The 11,665-nt window shown below is 42.1% G+C and overlaps 1 long non-coding RNA gene across 5 annotated transcripts in view; it reads right to left on the bottom strand.

The window, feature by feature from the left end:
* LOC103463697 (uncharacterized) overlaps nt 1-11,665 on the bottom strand; it is a 51,032-nt gene that overhangs the window by 30,985 nt on the left and 8,382 nt on the right. For 4 of the 5 annotated variants that reach the window (XR_001776540.1, XR_533536.2, XR_001776542.1 and 1 more), the window contains exon 2: nt 4,580-4,706. This is a non-coding gene — a long non-coding RNA (uncharacterized LOC103463697). Of the gene's footprint in view, nt 1-4,579; nt 4,707-8,710; nt 9,230-11,665 lie in introns of those variants that run through there. The other variant, XR_001776541.1, reaches the window with a different exon arrangement.

The following is an 11,665-nucleotide window of genomic DNA, read 5'->3' as shown; positions in this document are numbered from 1 at the left end:
TCTCGTGTATATACGAGTGTGTGCTTCTGTCTGTGTGCATATATAAAGTAAATGAGCGGCGTGTATGCATTGTGAGAATCCGCAGGCCCGGTGCATGCATTAGAAATGTGACTTGACCCCGGCCGGCTGAAGCGGGGTCTCCGCATCGGACCGGGCGTGGGAAAAAGGGGAGACCTCTTTTCACAGCTGCCTCTGCCGTTGCATTGAACCAATGAAGCTCCACCACCCCCAACCTGCCTCCGCCGCTTATACCCCCCCACACCACCCTCTACCCTGTGTCCACCCCCCCCCCCCATCCCTCCCTCCTCTGTCCGTCACCCTTCTGCACCCCACGATCACAGCCACCACCAATCTTTAATACAGCCACCATTCAGCATTGAGATGCCAGAGGCCACAGTGCTTCAAGGTCGAACTAAAGAAACAAATAACAATGCAAAAAAAAAGAGTACATAAAAGCAACTTTTATTCTACATACTTGAATAAAAGCAAACTTCCTAATTCCTCAATATTCCAGTTTTAAATCTTGTGTTCGTTAAACTCTTCAAACATTTTTTTCCCTCTGTCCTCTTGACGCTCTCCTTTCCTTTGTTCTTCTCTGAATTTGAAGTTTAATTTATGTTAACATACACCACCGCTCTACACTTGATTGGCTTCCCACACACAGCCATCTAAGGCCTCCTCTTTTCGCCCAACGTTTTCAGTCAGAGGCATTAATCCCTTATCAAGCTGGTTATCATTTCAAATAAAGCAGGGATGTTTATGCAAACAGTAAGATATCAAGAGCAACCCCTCCCAAAAAATTTTGAAAAAAAAATAAACAGAAACCACCAAACAACAAGCTGCTTAAATCGGTTTGTCACTTTACACAACAATAGCTTGTTGGCTATGTGTTTGATTTGAGGGTTGAACATTATGTAGGCTTTATTTGTTTCTGACTTTTTTCTTTTATTGTTGTTTTATATTTATGCGACAGGAAGAGAAGCATGTTATCCATTCAACACCATGCACCCTATTCATATTTTATTCCCATGAACTTGACTTTGTCTTTCAGTTTATTGTATTTAAGTTTTGTTGGTAACATATTTTCATAAAATATGGACATAAAAATCCCATACTTCCATTGATTGGGGATGGTATGTTTTCTTGGGCAAGTTAGGCCCTCTGATGAAAGTATAATAATTCTGACTGGTCAATATAACTTATGAACTGAGAAGTATTTATGATAAATGTGATTCCAGTTCAACCAGGTGTTTGCTAATCGCTGCTGCCACTAGCCTAGAGGTGCTGTGGGGAAAGCATGGAGGAGGTTGCCTGAGGAACAGCTTTATGGAAATAAGTGACACATTGTACGAGCAAGCGTTTAGGCGCCTCCAAACAGCTGCCAAAATAGATTCAAGGATTCTTCAAACATCCATTAATGAGTCAAAGCATCACTCTAGGTACGTGTTTGATGAGGGAATAGCCTTAGAACATGACATGAAGCTCCAGAAAGTCAATTTTTCATAACACCAGCCATATAATTGATTCTTTCTTTTCTATTATCTTCTTCTTCATCATCTTCACACCGACGCAATATCACCCTCTGTGAGGCAGTCATGAAAACTGTCACCTCTGAGTGAAAACCTCTGATTCAATTCAGCCAAAACATTGATTAAATATGAGTGAATGATGCTCATGTGCATGGATGTGTAGGTACGCCCAGGTCTAAAGCAGTATCTGGGAGCACTGACAACAACACTCTTCGTGGTGGAAGTTGTGACTGAGGGAAGAACACTCTTAGTTATTGTCATCATCAAAGTGGTGTTGAATAATTAACTCAAAGAAAGCAAAGAGATGTACAAACTTTCTGGAAACCATTTTCAGCCGTTGTTTTAAGCTGCCTTCTAAAAAAAAGGCTGGGGACGTCAGAAAACAGCAGGAACCTCTTGCAGCGACATGGATCTTGTGTTATCATTACCACGTAACGTCATATGTTATTTGTAGTAACTAAAGAGAAATCTGACTCTCATAAAATTGATATTGAATTAATTGTCGCAGAATGTGCAGAATAGCTCCGACGGATCCTCAGAAATGGTGCCGAGCTCTGTCTGGCTGCCCGGCTGGGACACCAGCCGTGTTGAGGAAATGTTGAGAGGCAGCATGAGGGGGGCAGCGACGGCGTGGGGAGGTCGTAGCCAAGGACCTGAAAGAACTCCATCTCCCTGGGCCAACATGCCATGACGGTGTGGAGCAGCAGTCTGAATTGGTTTCTCTGGGGTGGCGGTGATGGCGAGATGAGCCCAAATAGAGGGAATGGCAAAGGAGGTGAGGTGGGGGGGAGGGCAACTGAGATACGGTACACACAGCGGTATGTGCCTGAGTGAGAGATGTCAACTGGATCTGAGGTACTATAAATGAGCGGATTAAAGCTTCCCTCGTCTTTGACTCTCTCCATATACATGAGAGTGCTCAACTGTGGAAGCAGCAGTGTTGACGTGTGAAATCGCACATCCTGCTGTCTGCACTTCCTAACGAAACAAATCCATAACCTGCCCGCAAGGTCCGTAAGGAGGAAAACAGGGCAGGAACGCAGACGTCTGCATGCGAGTTCTTAATATGCTCTTACGAATACAAAGAAGACGCAGCGAGTGTCACTTCTGGATTATTATATCTCTGTATCAAACGTAGCCGGTAGCTATGCCTTCACTTCTAAAGCTCGTGTCCAGCCAAGGCCTGTTTGCATCGATTTGACTAGTTTGTGGATATGATATTGACTAAGTAGACCGGCAGCCCTCATTGAGTCGAGGCAAAGCGAAAGGAGCTTTAAGAGGTGGTCGAACGCGATGGAGGAGGATAGCCACAGGCTGTGAAATATCCTCTGATCTTCTCTTGTCTGATTCTCAAACGCAAACTCTTCTCTCATGAGGTGGGAGAAAAGCTGATATAGAACTAGGCCAAAGTCACAGAACGCTCATCTTCTAACCCTAAAGGGAAATAAAATAAAATAAAAACCTACAAAAAAAAAATCTCTTCTTTTGTTTCTCTTCTGTGGCCCCCTATATCTCGACGAGTCGTTCGGCCTCCTCCTCTCCCTCCACTTTGTTCTCCACAGGAGGCTGAGCATGCACGAGCTGAGCAGCGTTCGCTGCCTGCTGCAGCAGTCAGGAAAGTGAAGGTAATCTTTAGTCCTGTCACTCAACGCCGAGAGGGAAACTGAGAAGAAAGCGAGCGAGGCGCATACTTCAGCCGTCCATCACCTTCAACATAATACGTACTTTACTAAAACACACAGTGGGAACGGTTTTGCCTGGTAGAAAACCGAGTTTTGGTGCAAGTTGATGAAAGATGTTGAACATTAATAGATAGCAAAAAAAAAAAAGAATAAAGTTTGAGAAATAGAAATATTTCTTCATGTATGTAGGTTAGTTAAAAGATGTTTTTGTCAAAGTGCAAAGATTTTTTAAAAATCATTAAGTCTTAACAAAACAAAAGAGAAAAAAAATAGGTTATTTTCTCCATATGACTCAAAAGTAAGAATAAAAAGTTATGAATAGAGGGAATTAGTAAGTAACTTAGCCGCCCTGTCAGTCTTTCCACACGAGCACACCTCCCACACATATCAGACTAAACCACACTGCCACTATATATGTTTTAAGGCTAAAAAAAAAAGATGGGACAAATGTATAAAAATGGCTCCCCGCTCCATTTATCTGCCAACACTGGAGAATCAGACAAATTGAAACAATATAAAGAATGTGGTCAGAAGTGACTGACTAGGAAGGTGAGGAGAGCAAACTAGTAAATATCCATCCTAAACATGAGGGTTAACCACATGAAAGTGTGTCAAGTTAGTAAAAAGTTACAGTATTAAAAAAAAATACTTTTGCTGTTCTTCCGTTCAAATGTTAAAATTTTTTTATTCTTATGAGAAGTCAAAGAATCCAGAATATCGCAAAGCAGCTTTTGCTCCTAATTTTTGACACACTGCCTGTCAGTAAGCTGACAAAAGACTTTCAGAATTTCTCCCACTTAGAAGAGAGACAAATAAATATCCGTTTATCAGCCTCTATCTGAGCAGCGAGCCCAAATTATAAACCAGCTAACACATTTTTTTTCAGTTGTCTACTGTGCAAAGGGCAGAAAAGCAAAATAATACTCTTCGTAATAGGCACATTTATTTGTAGATTACTGCTAAATGCCTATTTATATGTTTTTACATGTTCTGTATTAACAGCAAAACAATAAAGTTCTGTTTTGTATTTTAGCAGGAGGACAAAATATGGTCTTTGCATTTTAAATAAAAGCAGTTAGGTGTGTGTGTGTGTGTGTGTGTGTGTGTGTGTGTGTGTGTGTGTGTGCGTGTGTGTGTGTGTGTGTGTGTGTGTTTTTAACCATGATATTTATACTCAAGGTTTATCATTTGGGAATTTCATAAAGACCTACGTGTGATGTATGAAATAAACAGAGAGTTGTTATTCAGGGTGCCAAATTTAAAAACTTTTCCGCTGGTCATGTTGTTTGAGAGATTTGTGCACCTAGTTCAAGTTCAAGTGAGAGGACAACAGCAGATCAGGTGCAGCGGAGCAGGACTTTGTCTCACCTCTGACGTCACAGCGATGGCCTGACCCCGTCACTGACCTCCGCTCCTCGGGCCAGAAGGTCAGGCTGTCTGTTGCTAGAAGGCCTGTGGATGAGGTGCGAGTATTTCTGTAGAGCTTCACTTACTCCTGCAAAACATGAAAACACTATTCTTACAAAAGTGCTCTAATATCTCCCCAAACAAAAATGTTTTATATCTCACAGAAGAAGCTTTTCTTCTTCACCTTATGTTGGATTTTTGTGAATAATTATTACATAAAATGTTTAGTCTTGAAGTCGAAATGTCAGCAAAGAATTCCAACAAAATGCTATTTAATAAATTGTGTTAATGCAAGACATGGCTCTGTTCACAAAAGCTTCATTGAATAAAAGTAAAAAGTTAGAAGTGTTGCACTTTTTTTAGTAAATCTTAAGAAAGAGTATTAAAAATGATGCACTGATAGATCTTTTGAAAAATGTGCTAATTTCCTTTTTATTCAGATACCGGCAAGGAGTTTCTCCCCATTTTCTCTTACGGCTGGTAAAGCCAGATAATACACACAAACACATGCACACATCCGCGCACAGAGAAACACACCTCACAAGCGATTACACAAAATGCTCAAAGATTACATCCACTGAAATCTGACGTCCTCCGTGGGTTTAAAGCCTGCATGTCAGCCCTTTCAATCCCCCCCCCCCTCTTTCTCTTGCATGGGTCAGAGGCTGTTGCTAGGCTACCAAACCCAGAATACATAAGTTCAGAGAAAAAGGTTTATATAGGGCACTGCAATCCAAGGTAAAAACGATAACAGGAAGCTGATGACAAAATATGGATTTAGATTACTGTAAGACTCAAACACTGTCAATTGTGGCTGTCAAAGCCGTGGAGGAGAAGGAAGAAGTAGAAGTAGAAGAAGAACTAGTTAGTAGTTTCCAATGATGACATTAAGACAGTCTCTGCAGAGGCTTCTCGTGCAAAAACATATAATTCATGTTGTGATGGTATCAAAGCAGATCTCTGAGTGTGAAAAAAGGCCTGCTCTGCAGCCCACTGTATTCTGTCATGTTTATTATAGCCCTTAGTGGCAAAAAATGAGGCACTCTGGGTGTAGCAATAACGCGCACTCTCATGGACAACATCCGAGGAAGCGGGGATGCGTGTGCGCCCACACTCGTGCACGCCGCAGTGGAATCTAGTAGCCAAGTGTGACACAATCGAGATAACATCTGTGGGATAGTGAGCTTGCAGCAGGGCCGTAAAGCTAAAACAATGGCTCTGTTGTGTGCAGGGTAAGAACGCAGTACACGTCCGATCCGTCCGGCGCCACATCCGTTCGTGCACCTGGCAAAACGAAATGAACGGAAGACGCAGCGGGCGAAACTTTGCGAAAGCGACAGATTCAAATCTCTCTTAACTCGCCGCTGCGTCGCTTTGTGTTCCTCGTTTAACACGGCCATCTTGATGCGTGCGGAATAAATTGGGCAGCAGAAACTATAAAGGGCGTTCAAGCAGATGTACAAATGGAGACGTACAAATCACCAAGACAATGGAATGTTTAATGCAGCCTTATGGCAGGTGCTCAAGAGATAGACCCAGTCTAGACTGGGCTCCATCTGGTGCGTAGAGGCCTCCTCCTCGCGCCCCCAGACAGACACATATTAATGTGGGAAAAAAACACACGTCTAGCCTGCCTCTGTGAACGCTCACCAGACTGCATTTGAATCTCAAAGGGCCTCTCCACATATCCTCCATTTATTAGCCCTCAGCAATGCATTAATTTTTTTTTTAATAATTTTTTTTTTTTTGCTGCTGCTGCAACAGGGCGAACGTGGGGAGGGCGGCCTTGTTGGTGTAGAACAATTGCGGCTGACGGATCACGCTGTGTTATAAATCCCCGGCTCAGAGTTGGACCTTTATCTTTAAGGGACATACAGTAAGGATGACTGCCTCAGAACATGGGCTTCTGACTTTCAATTTCAGGAGCTATTTCTGTCAAATCACTAAAGAGAGACCGATGGTGGCGTTTTGATATTGGCTTCAGTACCTAAAATAATTTACATACTGGAGTAACAGGCTTAGCAAGACGCCAGTGTCCTGCTCCTCGGTCAAATTACACTAAATGCCTCGGAACAGCACATTTGCAAATCATGAAATGACCATTAATAGCATCAATTTAAACTACAATTTAAAACCAAAAAGTGTCAACGCCTAGACCGCGAGGCACACAAACAGGGTTGTAGCGACACAAAGGCGCAGCAGTGCTAGCATCTTCTCTGATCTGTGATGCAGTGCAAAACTGGGGCCTGTAGCACCAGGCAGGCAGTCAGGCAGGATCTGTGCTGCTGCACACCTACACTCAGTATACAAGCAGAGACACAGGCAGGCACACAAGCTTTAGAAGCTGTAACACACAAATGACTTGTTCAAATTCAACAGGCTTTTACCACTGTGGAGTTAAACCTTTCACTCAGATGCCCCCCCCCCTCCTCGACTTGGATGGAGAAGAGAAGAAACGGGTCGTGTTGCAAGACAAACTGGGTTATTAAAAGCAGGCCAGGGTGACCACGCTGACCCTGTCTCAGTAGCGACAAGGGTCAGATTTTAGGGGAAGTGGGTCTTTTTAAGCCTGTTTTAGTGATTCAATCGCAAAAGTTCTTTGACTTGTGCAAAAAAAAACCAAAAAAAAACGTTAGATTGATACTTTAATGGTCAACAGATCTTGACCAGGAGAAACTCTAGTTTCTGGATCTTTGACATATTTTGACATTTGTAATGTATATCTTCATCCGTGCAAAAACGGTTAAGTGACTTTCCTACATCTATATGTGGCGATGGATCGCAATCACCAAAATACAGCGAAAACAAAGAAGGTGGTGAGTGAGCAGCATTTTCTTCAAACTGTCTCTCATGAACACCCTTGGTCAGAAATTAGGTGACGAAATCATCATCTACACAAAACCACAAACAGTTCAAACACCTCAACTTATACGTCAAAGTTTTCTTTGGAAAATGTTTGTAAAACATCTTCTACTCTTAAAAGTATACATTAAATCTCTAACAATCTTGTTGACATTTTGGAGCTGGAACACAGTCTGACTGTACAGCTGCATTTCTTTTTCCCTAAATATTTAAATAAGCCCAATAAGCACCGTTACTGCCAAGCAATCATCTGCAAAACAGCGAATACTTGAAATGGGTACTTGATCTACAATATGTGTTTGACTTCACTCTTCTACAGAACCTTTTCCAAGGAATCAGGCTCAAACGGGCTGATAATGGTGGCAAAGATAAATCCAGGGATTTAAGATTTTACCTTTGACAAGCACAAACTGAACTGGATAACTGTCTCATTTCCTCTTTTTACCTTGACATACTGACACGTGGGCCAGTCTGAGTAAAAATGTCACAGTTTCATGACATTATAGAATTTATTTTACAAATATCTGAAGGAAAATGTGGGAATGGCTAATTGTTTTTTTTTTAATAGAAAAGCATGTCTTTTCTCCTTTGTATAGTAGGACATAAAGAGCTAATGACTTAGCTAAGATGTGCTCCTTAGGTTGCCATGGGTGCAGTAGTCCCCAAAAGTAATAGATTCCTAACAGCTTATTGTTTCCTTCTTGCAAGTGGGAGAGAAGCTTAGAAACATTCTTGCAGCCAGCTAGCCATCAGTGTGCAGCAGCGGGTTAGAGAGGCAGTCTCAGATAAAAGAACTCTATTATCTCAAGACGTTTTTTATTAAAAAGACTTTAAACCACATGAATGTGATGATGGAGATTGTTTGTGATCTTAAAGAAATAACTTTTTTTTTAAAACTACCTTGACACTATGTCAACACACACCGAATGTATAGCTGGAAACTATCCTACTTGTTCTCTTTTTTGTAACATCTCAAGCCCTGAACACGGAATCTCATCTTCTATGTGGCACATGACAAAGTGAATCCTATCTAGCCAACTTTTTTTTTTTCTTAGAATGAGACTTTACATTGATGTGCAAATGCACCAAAGCATGATAACACAACACAGCAGCTACTTTTCGTTGTTAATATCCCTTTCAGAGATGCAAGGCATAGTTGGGGCTGCTGGTAGAACACGTGACTCCCAGGAGTCCTCCAATCGGGTGCCTCTGACATCGTGCACATCTCACCTTGTGTCTGCTGTTCAGCGGCGTCCAAGTAGCAATGAATTAAAAAAAAAAAAAAAACGGCACATGCGGCCACGTGCCGTGTAGTTCCAAACTGGGAATGGTCCATTAAAGACACCAGCATCGGCGCCTCTATCATCCTCATCACCCCTCAGCGAATGGAGCTCGTGTCCGGCTGCTTACTACTGTCACTACAAGCATCCCTCTTGATCAAAAAATAAATAAATAAATAAACAAATAAATAAATAAATAAATGTAGTCCCACGAATCCATCTTTTGAGGGAGGATCGCCTCTCTTTTCCGCAACGATGATCTTCCAAGGAGGAAGAAGGTGCTCCATCGGCGTGATCCACCGGCGGGGCTCTCCATCCTCAAGCTGCATCTCCCCCTCCGTGCACGCATGCATCCATCGGCTCATCCAGCCAGCTCAGGCAGTCGACCTCCCCCCCCAACACAACCACCCGCTTCTCGCTCCGCTTCCAGCTCGCTCCGCCGTGACGATTGCGGAATTAGTTTATACATTCGGTTCTCTAGCTTTATGATATTACATAAACTCATACAGCTAGATAACCAAAGAGAAAAACTAACCCACGTCTCTTAAAGGGGCCGCCGCTGGGAGCTGCCTGTGTTGTGGTCACATGGAGCCATTGCAATCCGCCTTGCATGAACGCGCCTCCCTCGCTCCGTCTCCCGATCTGCCTTTCTAATAGACGCGCGTAATTGCGCGCACCCACAAAAAACAGGTTATATATATATATATATACACACACACAAGAACGTATTTCCGTGTCTTTTGGTTTGCCACGTTACTAACAATAATAATAGTAATAAAACCTTTAAACAACCTCCATCACCACAACATAAACTCCACCATCCGTCTCCATACTGTTTTTTCCCCTCTTTTTTTTAACTTCAGCTTGTGTAAAAACCTGAATCCTGACGAGCATCTGCAGGGTGAAGTCATGCAGTTGCATGATGATGATGATGATGATGATGATGATGACACGTCCATCTATCACCGACAGAAAGGCTTAACGACTTCTAATAACCGCGCGTTGCTCTGCTAACAGCACAACACAGTGTCAAATCCAAACTGCTACTCGCCATCACGCAACTCGTGAGCTGAGATAAGACACTTCCTCCGGAGCCCAGGCCCCCTCGCACACACACGGCTGGCTCATTGTTGCTTTTTAAATGCCAGCTCACATCGACCCATTTCAAACCACAAGACCCATAATTTTTTCGCCGCTGAGTGAATTAATCCGCGCATTGTTTGAAAGAATGACAAACTACGGGATTGTGCAATATATATATAAATATACAGTATAGGATGGCTTCCAGCAAAATGTCAGCAATGTGACCTCCAAGAAAAACCCAGTCCTGCCTCATTGAGTGGGTCTGCTTTTGTTTCAGTAATTTAGTGATAGTGACAAGCTAAAGGAAACCGAGGTGCTTTCAGGACAGTATTAGTCATCGGGCTCTCCTTTCTTTTTGCTTTGGTTGTTTCCAGGGGCACCGCCGGGGTGTGGCGTGGACTTCTAAGTTTTTTTTAAAATTATTATTATTATTTTTTTTACGTAAAGCAAAAAGGTGTTCTCTTGATTTGTTTTAATCTAATAACACATTTATACATGTTTTCTGTTCCTTTGGAGAATTTGTTACATTCATATATAAAAATAATAAAAAATAGTTCTACACTGACTTGTTTTCACCCCAAGATATCATCTGAGGAACCTAATTAAAATGTTCCTTGCTTGCTTTAAACACTTTTTAGAACAACTTGCAATGACAACAATATACTCTGATGTAAATTGTTAGCCTACCAGAACCTCGCTGATAACAAGCAGCTCCTACTTTTAATTGCGCATCAGAGTTAATATACAACTAAGGCAAAGTAGGTCAACAGCACAGTGCACATAACAAAGACTGCTGTTAAATAAAACATAAAGTGTAATTCATACTATAAAATATGTTTAAAATATGGTTTAGCTACTATGAAGATTAAAGAGAGGCAATCAAAAAAAATCCACTTAAGTCAAGAAAAGTCTGAAGAATAGTAATGATATTGTTTTTCTATTTAGGGTGCAATTTGAAATACAGTTACATAAATTTATTATGGAATGCGACGTACTTTAACAGCACGGTGACGTAAAGAGAGAACAGCCACTTTGTGCCTATTTAATAGTTTAACAGTGTAGATCCATTTAGATGGGAACAACATGATAAATGAAGATGAATTAAAGTCGTTGATTTAACCAGATGGTTTTTATCGTTTAGTAGGTTTGCTAAAACATGTTTGCTGAGAACGTACTTAACATTTTCGAACCTATTCTCAGGAAATAAATAAATAAAACAAGTCGGTGAAATGACAATTAAACACTTACAAGTCTTCATTGTATATGGAAACGAGCTTCCAGTCAATGTGCTTTCCCATCAATTCTTTTTATTTTTATTTTTTGGAAGGGTCTTAGCTCGGTTTAGGGGCATCACTCCCTGGCGCGCTGCACCCATGACGCTGCGCGTCTTGGTAACCACGTGGGCTGACGGCCGGCACGTGAAGACAAAGCCCCGGCTTACACAGAGCAGCACGCACTGTCTCTCCGTGCGTGGAAACAACGCGCACATAAGATGGGGGAAATATGCAGCAAGCGTTGAGGAAATAAGAGGCTTTGAGTGAGTCAGATGTGACACAGGGCCGCTTGGTGCTCCCCACGGGAGGGGTTAGGGGAGGGGGGTGCACACTGCCAAGGGACAGGCACGGTGCTGCTGCGAATTAGGCATGCTTACTGACACGCAAACACGTGGGTGGGCACGAAACAGGATAACCCACGAGACGTGAACATGGATCCCAAATTAGAAGGTGATCTATCTATCTATCTATCTATCTATCTATCTATCTATCTATCTATCTATCTATCTATCTATCTATCTATCTATCTATCTATCTATCTATCTATC

The sequence above is a fragment of the Poecilia reticulata genome, linkage group LG4, assembly GCF_000633615.1.
Source record: "Poecilia reticulata strain Guanapo linkage group LG4, Guppy_female_1.0+MT, whole genome shotgun sequence".
In the NCBI taxonomy this organism is placed as follows: domain Eukaryota; kingdom Metazoa; phylum Chordata; class Actinopteri; order Cyprinodontiformes; family Poeciliidae; genus Poecilia; species Poecilia reticulata.
The sequence above is the reverse complement of the archived record's forward strand: the minus strand, read 5'-3'. Positions and strand labels throughout refer to the sequence as shown.